General features: G+C 35.1%; 1 long non-coding RNA gene across 2 annotated transcripts; it reads right to left on the reverse strand.

Moving 5' to 3' along the window:
- Window positions 1-1,106: 1,106 nt before the first annotated feature.
- LOC142166894 (uncharacterized) lies at window positions 1,107-5,228 on the reverse strand. 2 transcript variants are annotated; one of them, XR_012697362.1, is made up of 2 exons: window positions 4,944-5,228; window positions 1,107-1,336 (listed from the first exon to the last, which is right to left on the reverse strand). It is a non-coding gene; the product is annotated as an uncharacterized LOC142166894 (long non-coding RNA). The 2 variants fall into 2 exon arrangements; XR_012697363.1 differs by having other exon boundaries at window positions 4,939-5,228.
- Window positions 5,229-12,236: the final 7,008 nt, after the last annotated feature.

The raw sequence follows: 12,236 nt of genomic DNA on the forward strand, positions 1-12,236 counted from the left end.
CGGTTGGTGTTGTTATGAGTTATGTTACATCATTGGATTATGTACATGTTGTTAGGATGTGATTCTGGGGCTCTCTGACAGGTGGATAGGCCTAGTTACAAAGAAACTCTGGCAAAATTTTTGGAAATTTAGGGAGTTAGTTAAATCTGAGGTTGCTAGTGTGGGGTATGATAACTGAGTTGCACAAGGTGCTAATAATGGACCCTAATCCTCATTCGAGGACGAATGATCTTAAGTGGGGGAGGATGTAAGGCCCCATAAAATGTTTTCTAAAAACCAGAATTCCGTGATGCCAAAGTAGGCGTAGAGGTTAATAATAGTAGAAATTCTTCGCGGCAAGCTTGCTCGCCGCAGTTCGGACTTTTTGGATTGAAAAGTGCGCTGGGGAGTTGAAGGAAAATGTTGGGAAAAAGTAGGCATTTTTGGGGCCCATTATGCGGTCGCAGAACCACTCCGTGGACCGCAGACTGGTCGCAGAGTGGGATAGTTTTTTGGGGCATTTTTTATGTTAATTTAGCGGCCATTATACGACCGCATAACCATTTTGCGGGCCACACATTGGTCGCATAATCATCCTTAGAATTTTTTGTAGGGAGGTTCTGCGGTGCACGGTTCTGCGGTGCATTACGCGACCGTATAACAAGTCTGCGGGCAAAATAGTGACCGAAGACCATGTCAGTTTCTTTCCAGTTCTGGCACCCATTTTCGCGGTCATTTCGCGGACCGCATAACCACTATATATATATATATATATATATATATATATATATATATATATATATATATATATATATATATACATAAACTTTTAAAACATAGGCCTCTTTGGGCATCATCATCATCATATCGTACCCGGCCGTAGTCCTACTCTCACTAACGACTAAACCAATAATTTTAAATCCTTAAAATTAAAGTTTCTTGAAAATTCTTATGATTTTAAACACGTAAAGGCATTGAATAAAACGTATAGGGGGATATTCTCTGAGCGCATGGATTTGAAGTGTCACGATCCGAAATTCACTAGTTGTGATGGCATCTAACCCAACCCGTTAGGTAAGCCAAATAACAATAAATTACAATATAATGATAATGATAAGAGTCAAAAATGAAATAACTGAATTTTATACAACTCCCCAAGGACTGGTAGTACAAATCATGAGTTTCTAAGATTTAGAGTTTACAAAGCTAGTATGAAATAAATACATCATATGTTCGAAATATACATGAACAGATTTATAAATCTAAAGCTACCAAGAACAAGAGGCAGTTATAGCCGGAAAGCAGGTACATCTTCAATGCCAGCTCCCGCCATACACAGCAACATCAACCCTAAAATCTGCAAGCAAGGTGCAGAAGTGTAGTATGAGTACAACCGAGCCCATGTACTCAATAAGTAACAAACTAAATCTTAGGTTGAAAGTAGTGACGAGCTCGAGAGAAGGTCAGAGTCCAACACCAAAGGCCAAGAACAACTTGTAACAGTATAATAAAAACAGTGCAAGTAATAACTCAAAGATATTATGTTCAGCTCGTTCACAGTTATGGAAAATAGACATGCTTTTCAGGTATAATAGTAAAACCCAAATCTTTCACCGAAATCACCAGAATATGAGTATATCAGGAAACTATGATTTTTCCCAAAACCTTTCAACAACCGATAAGATATTTTATTATCAGATAGCATGAGGAAAGTACATCTCTATGCCTACATGTCAATATGCATGTCAAGTCATGAATGTCACAATACCTTATAGCATGAGAAAATGCATCTCTATGCCTACATGCCAAGTATGCATCACAGTGATAAGCTCATGTACTCACACTCTCAGAGTACTCAATCACTCTGTCTCACACTCCCACTCGTCACACTCAATCACTCAGCAGACTCAATCACTCAGCACTGTACGGTACCTGCGCTCACTGCTGATATGTCATACTCCGGAGAGGAGGATCCTGCCCAAGCGCTAATATAAGCCAACATGGCATGTTGCGGTGTGCAGCCTGATCCCATAATTATCTTTATAATCAGGATTGTGACGTGCAACCTGATCTCGTAAATAACTACTACGGCGTGTAGCCAGATCCCATAAATGTTACTCACAATTCGGCCTTCAGGCCCCAACTCAGTCATCAATCTCTCCAGTATCTCGGGCTCACAAATCTCATGCCAATCAGTCCAAACAATGATAACATGATGTAACAACAAATGATAACAGAGACTGAAGTATGATATGCAAATGAATGAATATGATTGAGTATATAATTACAATTTAAGCAAATAATTCAAAAGTAGAGATGACCTCAGTGGGTCCCAACATAATAAGTATATAGCCTAAACATGATTCACAGCTCAAAATCAAACAAGTTAACAAGATATAACAGCAAAACAAGTCCGATCATAGTCTAATAGTCAACTATAATCATGATTTTTCCGATGCACGCCCACACCCTCGTCACCTAGCATGTGCGTCACCGTAATACATCTCTTATAACATAGTTCCCAGAAATGAATCGATGTTCAACCAAACTAATTTCACTCAAATCCGACTCTGAATCGATGTTCAAAGCTCAAAAATTCACTTTAGGAAAGTTTAGACAAAATTCCCCAATTTTACTTTAAAATTTATAATCCAAATGCTAAAATCGAAGATAGGTTCATGAAATATAATCAAAAGCATTTGCCTTCCTTGCTGGATGTGGACTGTAATTCATCCTCAACTAGATAGAAGGACTTCATCTTTCTTCTTCTTCCTGAAATGAAATGAAGAGAAAGAAGGTGCCCGGCCCAAAAGACTGGTGAAAAAAGCTCTTTTTTTTGGTCAAGACCTTTTGTTGAACTCGAGTAGAAAATACTTACCCAGTCCATATGGTAAAAATCGCCTCCAAAATCGCTCAAATCCGAGCTATATAGCTCAAAATATGATAAAATGACCAAGACCTTCGAAATAGAGTACTTTATACACTGTTCCAGAGGTACCCTTTGCGATCGTGGTCACTAACCTCGCGATCGTGATTCAATAATTTTCTAGCACACATTTTACCCTTCGCGATCACGTCCATTTCCCCGCGATCGCGATAAATAAATTTCCATTACCATTCCCAAACTCTTCTCAGACATCCTATAGTACATCAACTATAACTTTTTGTACAAAACTCCAAATGACAAACTATTTGATTCTCTGAAAACTAAACACAAAGGGCTACAACTTTTAATTTTGGATCATCTCCAAATTCCTTATATATTGCAAGATATAAGCTTTCAAAATCGAGTGAGTGACAACATAATTTTCTTCTACGCGATCGCGAAAAGGCTTCCACGATCACCATTCACAGTGCCAAAAATAGCAATTTGCTCTTCGCGAACGCGGCCCAAAGTCCACGATCGTGATGCATACCCCTATGGCCAAAAATTAACAACTAAAAATGGCCTAGAAATGGTCCGAAACCACCCCGAAACTCACCCGAGCCCTTCGAGACCCCGTCCGAACATACCAACAAGTCTCAAAACATATTACGGACCTACTCGAGGCATCAAATCACACATATTAACATCAAAATCACGAATCGTCAATCAAGATCAATCTCTTAAGTTCATAAATTTCAAACTTCGAACCAAGCGTCCGATTCAAGCCTAACCAATCCGGAATGAATTCAAATTTTGCATACAAGTTTCAAATGACATACGAACCTATTCCAACTCCCGGAACAACAATATGAACCCGATAACATCGAAGTCAACTCCTGGTCAAACTTACAAACATTCCAAATCTTTAAATTTTTAACTTTTGCCAAATAATGTTGAAACCTTCTAGAAACACCCGAATGCAAATTCGGGCATACGCCCAAGTCCAAAATCGCCGTCCGGACCTAACGGAACCATCAAAACTTCATTCCGGGGTCAAGTATACAAATGTCAAACTTGATCAACTCTTCCAACTTAAAGCTTCAAACATAAAATTTATTCTTCCAAACTAATTCTGAATCACCCAAAGACCGAAACCGACGATACACACAAGTCATAATACATCATACGGAGCTACTCATGCCCTCAAACCACCGAGCGAAGTGCAAATACTTAAAACGACCGGTCGGGTCGTTACATGAAGAAGCAAAACAGGGCGAAAAAATATAGTACATGTTTATTAGCTCATGGACGTAAAACAAAAATAAAGAAAGTCATCAAAATCACAAAATGTAGAGTCCCGTATGCACAAAGTGAAGAATGAAATTACTTCACCGTTAATAACAACAAAAAGGAAAAACTAAACGCAAACTATAAGAATAAATGAATATCCTATTCTTAATAATGACTAAAGGCATTACGTTGATACCCAAAATTTCGCTAAATTTCTAATGATGTTCAATACATAAAAGCATTATAGGAAAGCTAGAAAAGGAAGGAGGGTATCTTAAAATTGAGTAAGACATACAAAAAGATATGAGAAAATGTTTATTTGTAAAAAATAAAACTTATGGTGCAACCTTGAGATGAATTTGGAACAAACATAATTGAAGTTTACCTGGATGGAGGCAAAATGCTTTTGTTAATTAATAGTTCAGATGAAACTTTATTTCTAACCATTTCAGCACACAACTTTATAGCTTTATCATGCATCTGCGGCCACATAAACAATTAGCGTAGATGACAAACTCAACATAATAATATTCCAAATTCGCTAGAACTATCATCTAAAAAACTCGGTCGTGCTTTGCAATAGTTTTTATCACCTTGCCGTCATGAAATGTTACTGTCAAAAGTTTCAACTATTGTTAAATCAAAATTCACAATTTCTAAGAATTGCCATACTTTTTCCCTTGATGACCTAAAAGGAAAAAAAACAAAAACAAAAATCCTGTTTTTTTACCTTACAGTCATGAAACGTAACGTCAAAAGGTCCTACTATTGTTAAAATAAAATCGACAAATTTGGAGAATTACCATACTTTGTCCCTTGATGACCTCAAAAAACAAAAATCCTCTCTTTCATATTGCCGCCAGCCTTGCTTTTCCCTTTTCATTGCCCATTTAATCCAAATAGCCTGAAAGAGAGGAAAAGACGTAATTATTATTTTTTTAACGGAAAAGGCATAACTGTTAAAAAACCGAAGAAGAAGAAGAAGAAACGTCACAAGTGTAATTAAGAGTTACTAATATATAGCACATAAATAGATAAATATGGGGAAAATGGCAAAAAAGGAGAAAAAAGATAAAGAGGGTTTAGTTTTCATAGCCACGTCACCGTCCTTAAGGCCGATTCATAAATATATATATATATATATATATATATATATATATACTAGATATGTTTAGTCCGTGCAAAAACATGGGCCCAACAATTTCAGTTTTGATATTTTTCGTTTGTATGTTGGATATTGGTGCATTCTCTAATTCCTAATAGTAATACATTTTGCTATTGTCTTTATTTTAAAGAACTTGTTTTATTTCTTTCAATTTTGAGCAATGGTTTATACTGAATGCACTTAATAGGAAATTAATTTTCAGTAGCTCTGTCCTAGAGAAGTAAGAATAATCATGGAAGCAACTTTTTTTTTCTCGGTTATTCCTCCCTAATTTATTTTTAGGTTTTGCTGCTTGGTTTACTTTTTTTTTTCTCCATTCTTTTTAACATCTCCTTTTTCTTTTCCTAGGACCCTCCCATTTAACAACTTAACATAAATATAGTGGGGAATACTTTTTTCACTTTACACTTATATATTTTGAAAAAATGGAAGTTACAAATTACCAGTTTGCTTCGTTTAACTGAAACGTTTCTAACTAAATATATATTACGATAAATTATTTTGGAACCCTTATAGAGCTTATTGAACAAACAAATGTATGAAGAAAGTTTCTTTTGCTCTTTTATTTAATTGGAGTTTCAATATATTATCCGAAAAATTCTTCAAATTCAAATTAAAATGTACATTGATTGAACTTCCCTTTCTAGACTAATCAAATCTTGCTTATGCCTTTCTTCACCAAAAATATTCGATATTCAAGAAACTTCAAAAGTATAATAAGCTACAAGTTTTTTTGCATTGATAAATAAATAAGTAATGAAATTAATTAAATGTAAACATAACCTCGACAATCTAAAAATCAGATTCTAATATCGAAATGCTTGTAAACTTTCTTTCAAAATAAGACCGTATAAAATATATTGAAAATTTTAACAAACGTAATTTATTATTATAAACATAAATTAATGAGTTGAGCTTAACGAAAAGAATGAGGATTTATATCGTCGACCCCAACTTATTGAGGACAGAGGTATAATAGTTGTTATTGTTATTGTTGCGGTAAACTTTTCTTTTCCTTTAAAATGCATGTTATGAAATAGCATTTTTCTCCCTTTTCTTACTTTAGTTGGAATCTTTTTAGTCTAATTTGTATTATGCTAAAGAAATTGAGTTATCATTAATTGGTGATTATTAACCAAAGTTTTTGCTAAACTAAGTAAGACATTGATTAGTTATGTTCATTTTAATGATGATACTAAATTTAAGTTAACTCGTAAATAAGCATACTAAGTAATTAAAATTTTGAACCTCTAGTATAACAAAGTAATATTTGAATAATAAAATTAGCTTTGTTAACATATGAAACCAACACAATCTATCAATAAAAAAATCAAGTTTTTGTGACACTATAACAAAAAATACCAAAAAAATTAACAATAATTTAAAACGTGATATGGCTATGCATACGTGAAAGAAGAATTAACCAAAAAACAACTACTGTATCAACGAAGAAGCCCAAAAGGAGGGGAAGTACCTGCATCTCAATGCAGGGCCCACGCTTTTAGATTGAAATAGCGAAAGCAGAAGCAGTAGTGCTTGTCTTGACTTTAAAGTAACAAAGTGGGAACCATAAAGGGGCATTTTTAGTCAGGACACTCAAAATTTAATTTAGCAACTACAGTAAAATTCCTCCTGGACCAATGAAATTACTCCGTTTTTCATGAAATGACCATAATGCCTTAGAATTGCCGCATGTTGTCCAGCTGCTAACTCCCTCTCATAGATAGTAGAATATATATATATATATATATATATATATATATATAGATCATGTATAATATAACATTTTATTGTTAATGAGATGATTTATAACCATACAAATATTTAAGGCTTATCGCAGATCATATACTTTAAAAGTCTTTTATATTTTTTTAAACTTTATACTTAATCAAACGATACCATATAAATTGGGATGACCTAATTACACGAAGGAAATCACATTAATATGCGAAGAAGTCCTTAACTTTACAGAATATTGTGAATGCAATGTCGTAACCTTTACCCAAAAGAATAAAAACTGGAGTAATAAGATACTGTTGACATCAGCGCTTACGTGAACCGGGATAAATGATTAATGATTTTGATAGTAACAGGGCGCATGCATCAAAATCACAGTCACCAATTCCACTTACTATGATATTCATAAGGTCAGTCAGTGTAGCAACAGTTAGAAATCAGTCAAAGCACAGACCCCACACACTTCATTCTTTCTTGTATTTTTTCGAAGTTCTCCCAAAAACAAATGTATGACCCTATCTACTGTTACGTAACACTTACTATAGGATAAAAGGCAGCTTATGATCAGCATGCTTGTCAACCGTTGGTTAATCCTGTCAACTGTTGCAACTTTGCCTCCATATGCTGATTAACGCTTTACAAGCTGAACGTTTGGCATCGAAAGACAAAATGAACCATTCCCTGAAGTAACAAATTCTTCCTTTATTCCAATTTAGGTGACCTTTTTTTCGTTCTAATCAGTTTAAAAATAATAATATTATTTAGATTAATAATAATTTAATTTTAAAATATTTATTTTACCTTTAATGAGATGATTTACAATCACATCAATAACTATGACTTAATTCAGATCAAAAGTTTAAAAATTCTTTCTCTCTTTCTTTCTTATATTTCGTACTCGGTCAAATGCCATCATATAAATTGAAAAGGAGCCCTTCATTTCAATTCGTTTGGAGCGATTTCTTTATTAGTTTATTTAAAAAAGAATGACATATTTCTATATTTTTTAATTGGGAAGTTTTAATAGCCATATTATGGCTTGCTTAAAATCACAAGTTCTTTAAAAATATAATTTTATATCCACACAAATATTATAGCATATTAAAGACCACGAGTTAAAAAAAAATTTAATTAAATTTTATGTCAATTCAAATTGCGACAAAAAAAAATGAAATGGAGGGAGTGTTTCTCAAGTAACTTTTCCCTCTTATTCTCTAGTTTATTTCGTACCTCCCCATGTTTTTTTGGTAAATAGAGACAAGTTTATGGATTTGTAAATACTCAAGAATGATATGATGTCACCGAACGCGTGAAGAACCTACATCCACGAAATTGTTTGTATTGTTATTTGTTGGTGTTGTTCCTCAATGGCCATGTAAAATGGTGGACCATTTGTGGGGTTGACGACCTTGTACTAATTCCATCTCTCTTCAGTGTTCATCAGATGTCCTCGACCTTAAACAATTTTAGTTTCTGTTTCTGTGACATTCTGCAATATGATCAAAGCCGCCTAACATAGTCCTATAAGCGTAAGAAAAAAAAAACTTCCACTGCAAAAGGTAATAAAGTGCAAGGTTGAGGTTTTGCACTCACCGTTTTCGCTCACTTCTACATGAAATCTTGAAAGGAAAAATCAATAGAGTTTTGAGTAAATTCAAAATTAAAATAAGAAATCGCCGCCCAATAAACCAACTGAGAAGAGGTGTAAGGTAAAGGGTATCAACGCTTCTGTTCTTCTTTACAAGTTTCTTCGATTGTTCATTATTGAGTTTATATTTGACATTGAAGACATCTTTGTAGAAGCGTAATAGCTTCTTGGAATCCTCCAGCAACACTTTCAAGTTACCTTTCTACTATTCATAAAGTTAAGATCCTGCTCCAATATTGCGAAGGCTAATCCTCAATGAAATGCAAGGGAACTATGATTGAGGAAAGTCTTTGATAAAATTAAATTCGTATCTGACAAAGAGAAACGACAAAGAGAAAATGAACAGCCATGATAATAGAAGTGGCGAGCTCACAGAACAAGTTAATGATTTTTGAGATTAAAAAGTCTACATTTAGGATAAGATGTGACATTAATTAATAAGGCCTAGTCTCCTTATTTATACTCTTTCTTTTGAGGTTCATCTATTAATTAGTTTTAGTTTACGTGCGTTGCACACGTGCATCATGTTAATCAATATAAAACATATATAAATTATTGAAAAATAACAATGGAGGTAAAACTAAACGCAATATATATACGTTTAAATGATGAAAATAAATATTAGTACATTGATACAATACATAATTGAATTCCACATTTCTGAATGAATTTAGTGTAATTAGTTCAATAGTATTTATAGTTATAAATGTTTTATTATATAAGATATAAATATGCTATATTGTTGTATCTCTGTAACGACCCGATCGGTCATTTTGAGTTTTGACATTCCGTTCGATGGTTTAAGTACTTTAGTAGATTCATATGATGTACTATGACTTGTGTGTGTGGTTGGTTTTGATTTTCGATCGTGATGGATTTGGAAGAGTGTTTTTCATTTTAGAAGCTTAAGTTGCAAGAGTTGATCGGAGTTTGACTTTTGTGTAGATGACTCCGGAATGAAGTTTTGATGGTTCCAGTAGCTTCGTATGGTGATGTTGGACTTAGGCGTATATCCGAATTTGGATTTGGAGATCCGTAGGTTGGTTTGGTGATTTTTGGCGAAAGTTGAAGGTTTGAAAGGTTGAGAAATTTGACTGAGAGTTGACTTTTTTGATATTGGGTTCGAATTTTATTTTCAGGAGTTAGAGTAGGTCTGTTGTGTCATTTATAACATGTGTGCAATATTTGAGGTCATTCCGAGGTGTTTAGACTTGTTCGACGTTAGTTTTGAATTTGAAAAGTTTATTAGTTCATTAGGCTTGAATAGAGGTGCGATCTATAGTTTTGATATTGTTTGGTGTGATTTAAGGCCTCGAGTAGGTCCGCATTATGTTTTAGGATTGGTTGGTATGTTTTGATGGGGTCCCGGGGGCCTCAGCTGTGTTTCAGATGGGCTACGAGCGATTTCTTCGTGTTTTGGAGTTGCTAGTTTTCTGATGTTTTACAGTTCATCGCGTTTGCGAGAGTACGTATGTGATCGCGTAGTGTATTTTGGGTGACTGAGGATTTACTCATCGCGTTCGCGAGTTGGTCGTCGCTTTCACGGAGCCTGGGGAAGATGGTCATCGCGTTTGCAAGCCTTGTATCGTGATCGTGTAGAAGTAGAGCTGGAGGGGCGCTAGGATCGCGTTCGCGTAAGCCAGTTGGGCTGGGGGGTCGCGTTCGCGGGCTTCAGACCGCGTTCGCGTAAAGGAAATTTTTGGCAGCTTATGATTTTTGCTTCACGATCGTGATGACGGTCCAGTGATCGCGAAGAGGAACCTCTGGGCAGGCTATATAATACTCTATTTCGAGGGCTATTGTTATTTTATTACTTTTTGAGTTAGAGAGCTCGGTTTTGGGCGAGTTCGGAGGAGATTTGCACGATTTGGATCGGGGTAAGTATTTTTAACTCGAATTTGTCCATTATTCATGATTCCATTTTTTGTTTTTATTATTTAATTAGTGATTTGAATTGGAAAAATTGGAGATTTTTGTAAACACTTTTCTAAAACATAAATTGGTGATTTTAAGGCCGATTTGAGGTTAAAATTGGATGATTTTCATATGATTGTACTCGTAGCTGAATGGGTGTTCGAATTTTGTGTGTTTCGAGTTTCGAGGTGCGAGCCAGGGGTTGGCTTTTTGGTTTTCATTAAATATCAAAGTTTTATTATCCGAAATTATTTCTTATGGCTTTTATTTATGATATTAAGTTATTTTGGCTAGCTTCGAGCCGTCCGGAGATTGTTTCACACAGGAAAGGCTTATTAGAGCATTGATTTAGCTTCTTTGAGATAAGTATCTTGCCTAACTTTGTGTGAGAAAACTACCCTGTAGAATTTGGGTTAATTGCACTATTTAAATTATGTGAAAGGCGTGTACATGAGGTGACGAGCATGTACACTGTCTTATACGTGAAAATTTACCGGTTTAGGCCTGTAGGTCACTCATGTACAATTAATTGAAGTTCTTGTTTCATGTTATATCTTTTAATGTTGAGTTTATTCTTATATGCATTGATTGAAGTTGTTATTACATGTTATATCTTTCATTATTGAGGTTATTTGTTCGTTTCAATGTGTTTTGCAATCCTTGTTGATTTATTTTTCACACTCTTATGTTATTGTTGTTGTTATTGGTGTTCGTTGTTGTTGAGCCGTGGGCTATATATGATTGTGGTATTGGTATATTGTTTTTGGGCAATGTTGTCGTATATGGGCACGTGTGGCGCGAGTTATTATGTTGTGTTTTGGCAGACTTGTTTGGGAAGATTGTTCAGGTATTTGCACGAGGTTTCTGTGATGCTATTGTTATTATTGATATTGCACATGCGGCGAGACAAGACGGGCTATTTACATATGTTGGGTTTGCGCATGTGGCGAGACAAGGTGATATAATTGTTAATGCGCGTGTGGCGAGACAAGGCGGGCATTTACTATATTGTTGCGCACGCGGCAAGACAAGAGGGGGTCATGTCAGGGATGATATGAGATGGCTTGGGGGCATATTATTGATGATATCCGTTTGGCGGTGTGACTTCCTGTCATAACCCAAAATCCTAACCCGTCGTGATGACGCCTAACTCACTAGCTAGGCAAGCCGAAACGCAGCAATAAAGAACCAGTATAACATAAATTATAAAAATAGTATAGGTATGAAACCTCAATGTAATAAAGTAATGCCAATACAAGGTAAATTCCCCAAAAACTGGTAAATTCGGAGTCATAAGTTCTACAACGGAATACAAATCTAAAAACTAAGTAATAATAATACTATTTTAACTGAAGTAACAATACATAAGCAAGTCAAAACTGCGGTCAAGGGTGCAGCTCTACCTCGCCTCTCGAAGCTGGGTCCAACAGATAGATCTACTGCTGATAACTGGTCCCCATACCTAGATCTGCACAATTAAGTACAGAGTGTAGTATGAGTACAACCGACCCAATATACTCAATAAGTATTGTAACTAACCTCGGTGAGGTAAAAGAAGCACAAATTATAAATGATACTAGCTATAACCTGTACAATTTCATATTTTTTAACAAGTACAGAACAATAATGAAAACAAG

This window comes from Nicotiana tabacum, chromosome 12, assembly GCF_000715075.1.
Source record: "Nicotiana tabacum cultivar K326 chromosome 12, ASM71507v2, whole genome shotgun sequence".
Taxonomy (NCBI): domain Eukaryota; kingdom Viridiplantae; phylum Streptophyta; class Magnoliopsida; order Solanales; family Solanaceae; genus Nicotiana; species Nicotiana tabacum.